Below are 6,000 nucleotides of genomic sequence, written 5' to 3'. Positions count from 1 at the left end.
AGCAAATAAGACAGACCAGATTCTCACCCTGAAGGAGCTTGTATTTGAATCTAGGATGCTAACCTAAGAATAAAAAGCAGATGTGAGAGGCAACAAACGTTTATTTGAGATCACAGAATTGCCGGTCAGGGGCACAGATTCAGGCAGAAACCCAAATTGTGTCCCAATGACAGGGTGAAGGCAAGGATGTTTTGTTTTTTAATTTGAAAACGAGGGAAAATAATTACACAAATAGGAGCAAAGAATTTGTATTGGTGGCAAACTGAGTTATTCTTTAGCTACACCTAGCTGATTCCTGGCTTTAGCTTCAGAAAGAGGGTGCCAAACCGTCAGGCCTGTGGTCACAATGCCTGCTCCCCTGTTAGTTTTAATATATATATATATATATATATATATATATATATATATATAAATATATATATATATAATTGATTTTTTACAGAGAGGAAGGGAGAGAGATAGAGAGCTAGAAACATCAATGAGAGAGTAACATCGACCAGCTGCCTCTTGCACACCCCCTACCGGAGATGTGCCCGCAACCAAGGTACATGCCCTTGACCAGAATTGAACCCGGGACCCTTCAGTCCACAGACCGATGCTCTACCACTGAGCCAAACCTGTTTCGGCTCCCCTGTTAGTTTTACAGACAGCTGTTGGGAAGACAATGTTGGTGTGTCCCCGTCCAAAGGTTTATTTTGCCCAGCACAAGCATTCTAACGGTTCAAGGAGCAAGATGTGCTCTGGCTCTTTTTATAAAAATGGCTCCACTAACGCCAACTTTTCAGAGGGGTTTATAAGTTTGCAGGGGGATAAGGACTCTAAAATAAATAGAACCTAGATGTAACCAAGCCCCATTCTTTTTCCCCCCTCACTTGGTTATTTCCTAAGCCATGGTGATCCATAGAGATGAGAAGTGGGGAAATCATGGAACGTGATTCTTTTCTCTTTTTCCTGGATAAAAACCAGACTCTCTGTCTGGACTGGATCACAGCAATTTGGCTGAGAGGGAAGGGAAGGGATGGGATCACTGCAATTCTGTCTTACCAGAGAATCAAGAAGCTACAAGACAATTAGGAAGAGTTACCATTGGCTTGCCTAAGTGCGTCCTGCCTCGCCAGTTATCCCCAAACCCAACTGAAACAGGATGATAATGGAAGCAATTTAAGAAAATTACATGAGGTAGTGCCCTCGGTGGTCCCAGATGGAACAGACCCAAGGACGCCCCTGCTTCCCGCCTCCAACCACCCTCTACCCACTTTCCCAGTCACCACCTTCGGGTCCACCTCAGCTACCTCAGCCTCCAAGACCAGCCATCACTCTGTCGTTGTTTTTCTACCTTAACTCCTTATTGCCCAACAACCATGAGCTCCCAAGTTCGTCACCATCATTCCACCGAGGTGGAGGCTGCCATCAACCCCCTGGCCGGCCTGCACCCGCGGGCCTCCTGCGCCTACCTCTCTCTGGCCTTCTGTTTCTACCGCACTGCTATGGCTCTGGAGGGCAAGGGCCCTTTCTGCGAGTTGGCAGAGAAGTGTGAGGGCACTGGCTTCTTTAAAGTTACAAATCCAGCGCGGTGGCCGCATTTTCTTCAGGAAGCGCTGAAGCCTTCCCAAGACAAGTGGGGTGAAACTCAGGGTGCCATGGAAGCTGTCCTGGCCTGGAGAGGACCCTGAACCAGGCCCTTTGGGATCCGCAGACCTCAGCTCTGTGACTTCCTGGAGAACCACTTCCTGGGTGAGGAGGTGAAACTCATCAAGAAGATGGGCGACACCTGACTCGCCTCCACAGGCTGTCGGCCCCCAGGCTGGGCTGGACGAGTATCTCTTCAGAAGGCTCACCTTCAAGCAGGACTAAGAGCCTTTGGAGCCCAGAGGCCTCTGAGGGGCCCCTGTGCATTCCCCGGGTGTCTTTGCCTGAGTCTCTCACCAAAACCATTAGCCATTCTTTAACTACCCTGTAGCCCTCTCCCTTGCATTGAACCAAATAGAAACAAAATAAAGTTCCTTTGCAGAAAAAAAAAAAATTTAAATGAAGGGTCAGGTAGATCTTACAAAGCACTGTAGTATGGAAGGAATAGAAGTAATGCCTTGGTCTGACCTATTCTCACCCCACACCCTCCTCCATGCGTGATAAGGAAAGAAGCTGTACTGAGTTGGGTGTTTTGCTTGGCTACCTCCGAAGGTGCTTTCCTCACTCCCCATGTCCTTCCCAGAATCCTCTTCTTGGGTCTGCTTCCCAGTCTGTGTGCTACTTTGCTCCCTGAGGGAAAGAGATATTTCTTGCCTCCTTCCAAACTGGATTTCTTTGGGCTGAGGCCAGATTCAAACGGAACCTTTCCTTGCTTCAGCCTTGCTCTCTTGGGATAAAAGGACTCTGAGATAGGGAGGTGGTAGGGGCTGCTTCCACAGCTGGTCTCCACACAGGGGTCTGAGGTCCCTCTCCTCACCAGCTCCCTCAGAGCAGAAGCACCTCAGCAACGCAGACATTTGTTCCCGAAGACAACACAGTCTAGCCTCACAAGAGAAATGTGTATTCCTCCCATTAACATCAGATGACTGTGCTCTTCTCAAAGCCGGAACCCTCCCTTTATTTTGCTAAGTAGACTTGGCCCATGACACGGGCTTGGCTTATGTCATGAGTCACAGTGTCGACTGTGAGTTCTTTTACTTTAAACATCTGGGATCAGCTGTAAGCTGCTTTATTTCAGTCATCCAGGACAGCTTTCTGATCCCCAAACCTCTGTCTGCCGGAAGGGAGGGTAGGAAGATGTGTGACCTCCTCGCTTCGTATACGCCTCCTTTCACAGTGTGTCCTCAGAAGGCATAGACAATTAGGGGAAGCTGGCTAAACAGCATTAGGCAAGAGTATTTTTCCGCTTGTCTCTGTCAGGGTCTTGCAGGAAACAGCTGTTGCAAACACAGAGCGTTTAATCAAGGGACTATTTAAAGAGATGCAAACAGACTTAAGAGGACCTGACCAGGGAGGGTGAAGACCCGGGACAAGCAAGGACAGGGGCCAATATCTCACACGGGCCTGGAGAAGCAAGGGCTCATAGGCTTACTGGCACCGAGGAAGGCAATGAAAAGTGGGGATGGAGGGACAACCAACACAGTCAACATTTGAAAGTTTAAAAAAAAAATGGCCCACTTATCCCACAAAGTAAACTACTACATATAACTTATACTTTACATTAGAACACTGGACTTCTGCCCTAACCAGTTTGGCTCAGTGGATAGAGCGTCAGCCTGTGGACTCTGGGGTCCCAGGTTCGATTCCGGTCAAAGGCATGTACTTTGGTTGCGGGCACATACCCAGTGGGGACGGTGCAGGAGGCAGCTGATCGATATTTCTCTCTCATTGATGTTTCTAACTCTCTATCCCTCTCCCTTCCTCTCTATAAAAAAATCAATAAAATATATTATTAAAAAAAAGAATACTGGAGTTGTGTGTGCACCAAAAGAAAAGCAACATTACTGTGTGGACAAGGAATAAATGGATGGCATACAGGGCAACTGGTTCCAATTCTCATGATGGGTGGGGTGTGGCTTTTCTTTCCCCACGTCTTCACACCTTATCTCCTCACTCTGCGTTCAATGACTACACTAGGGACAATAAAAATCTGTGTCAGCAAGTCCGTGTTTCCAGAATCTGGGATTTTTAGGAAGGCTAAATCCTCCCTACACACACGTATCAGAATCCCTTGGATAGCATGGCTGACAAGTTTCTCTAAGTACTTTGGTAACAAATTGTTCACAATCTCCCGTGGGAAACATTTTAACTGAACAACTCTTTTAAAAGGTTGTTAACATTTTGATAATATTTAGTGAATCTTTTTTCTGTTTCAAGTGACAAGTTTCATCAAAGTTAAATCCTAAAAGGACAATTTAAAAATTGAACTTCTCTCAGTTTAGCTTGTAACTTCAAGATGATTCAACACCATCTGTGCCGTCTGGCCATGCTTCCATTAAATGGAATTCTTATTTGCTGCTGCTGCTGCTGCTGCAGAGCAAAATCAACTTAAGAGTGAAGTGTTGCCGGGACCGGTTTGGCTCAGTGGATAGAGCGTCGGCCTGCAGACTGAAAGGTCCAGGGTTCGATTCCGGGCAAGGGCATGCACCTTGGTTGTGGGCACATCCCCAGTAGGGTGTGTGCAAGAGGCAGCTGATCGATGATTCTCTCTCATCGATGTTTCTAACTTTCTACCCCTCTCTCTTCATCTCTGTGAAAAATCAATAAAATATATTAAAAAAAAAAAGAAAAAAAAGAGTGAAGTGAAGGTGTTGGGTCAAGGGGATGAGGAAGTTAAGTCAGGACAAGGAGTAGATAATTGTGGAGAAAAGAATAAGGATACAATGATGGAGGGAGCGGTTATGGGGTTAAACCTCGGACTGACCTGCTGGTAAAGTCGCAAACAAGTCCCAGCTTGGAGGGCACAGTCCTCTAAGCATCATTAAGCTTGATCTTCTAACTGCTTCCTAGATCTTTCCTGCAAAGCTAATGGGCTGTGGGAGGGGCTGCCAAAACAAGTGAAACTTATAAGAACTTTGTAAATTACCTTGTTTGCTCCTAACTATAAATAAAGCATCAGCTTTGCAGTCTGGATGTGTTCTGTGGCCTCAGCCAGGCACAGAAGTTCCACCTAGACCTGTCTTATTCTCTTGTCTGTCTTTTTCTTCATCCTTCACCCACCCGCCCTCCCTCAGGCTTGCCGAACCCTTGGCTGTACTGGCATGGCCCACAATGACATTATTGTTAAAAAAAAAAAAATTCTAGTTATGTCCTGGCGGGTGTGGCTTAGTTGGTTGTCCCTTGCACCAGGAGGTTGCCCGGTTCAATTCCCAGTAGGGGGTCTGCAGGAGGCAGTCAATTGATGTTGTGTTCTCACATGTTTCTCTCTCCCTCTTCCTTCCTCTCTCTCTCAAAATCAATAAACTCTTCCTTAACCAATTTTTTACTAAGTGTTCCAAAAGGAGATAAACAGCATGAAATTAACCAAAATATTTGCAGGACTCAGGAACCAAAAATGTGTGTGTGTGTGGGGGGGGGGGGGGAAGAGAAACAGATGGGAAGATTCAGTGAATTTTGTTTATTCCTACAGATTTACTCTTACCTTTCTGCACTCTGTTGTGTTCCCTAAGGGGCTGGCCTATTGGACTAATCATGACAGATAAAAATAAGCAATCATCTTTGAGGTCTTAAACTCCCCTCTGGCTTCTGACTAAGTGAAACTCCTCAGACTGGGCAGGAGATTGGAGGGGAGGAGAGTAAGGCTGGACTATTTCTGCCTCCCATTCTTCCTCTCTGTGGAGTTCCTTCGGGATAGACCCTCAACTCAAGGCCATAGCCCTAATCAGATTGCCTCTTCTATACAGTTGTATCTCCCTGGATTTCAGTGGCTCTCTCCCCCTCAGGCCTGGGCACTGCAAAACCCTTGTGGCTCCCCACACCCTGCCCACAACTTCGTCAATAAGAGGTCCTGCTTGTTATTATAATAAGTTGCCCAATTGAAATGTGCCATTGGTTTCCTGCCAGGACCCTGACTCACACACTCAGTCCTGTTCATCTCTCAGCAAACATTTACTGAGTAACTACTACTACTTCATGCTGAGGAGAATATAAGGAGAAATGGTTAATACCCTCCAGGGGCAGTCTGGGATGTGGAGACAGGGACAGATGGTTGCATCACATCTTGATGAGTGATGTCTGCATGCATTGGCTGGAGAAGTGTGGGCAGCTGTAAAACGGGGAGGTTTCTGGGTGCAAATGGGCTCAGGCAAACCCCGTGGCTGCTGGGACACGGGCTATGGAGCGCTGATGGCCGTGGCCGGCTGCAGGGGACTCCTGGGCTGCTGGTGGGTTCCCGGTCAGAAGAGCAGGAAGGTGGTAGGGAGTAGTCAGGAGCTAGAAGAAAAGTTTAGAGTCAGGGCTAGTCAGATTGTGGTAAAGGGTTAGAGTGGAGGACTAGGCTGGCTCAGTCCACAGAAAGCCTTGTACTATGGG

The sequence above is a fragment of the Pipistrellus kuhlii genome, unplaced genomic scaffold (genome assembly GCF_014108245.1).
Source record: "Pipistrellus kuhlii isolate mPipKuh1 unplaced genomic scaffold, mPipKuh1.p scaffold_m20_p_7, whole genome shotgun sequence".
Classification (NCBI taxonomy): Eukaryota; Metazoa; Chordata; class Mammalia; order Chiroptera; family Vespertilionidae; genus Pipistrellus; species Pipistrellus kuhlii.
The sequence above is the reverse complement of the archived record's forward strand: the minus strand, read 5'-3'. Positions refer to the sequence as shown.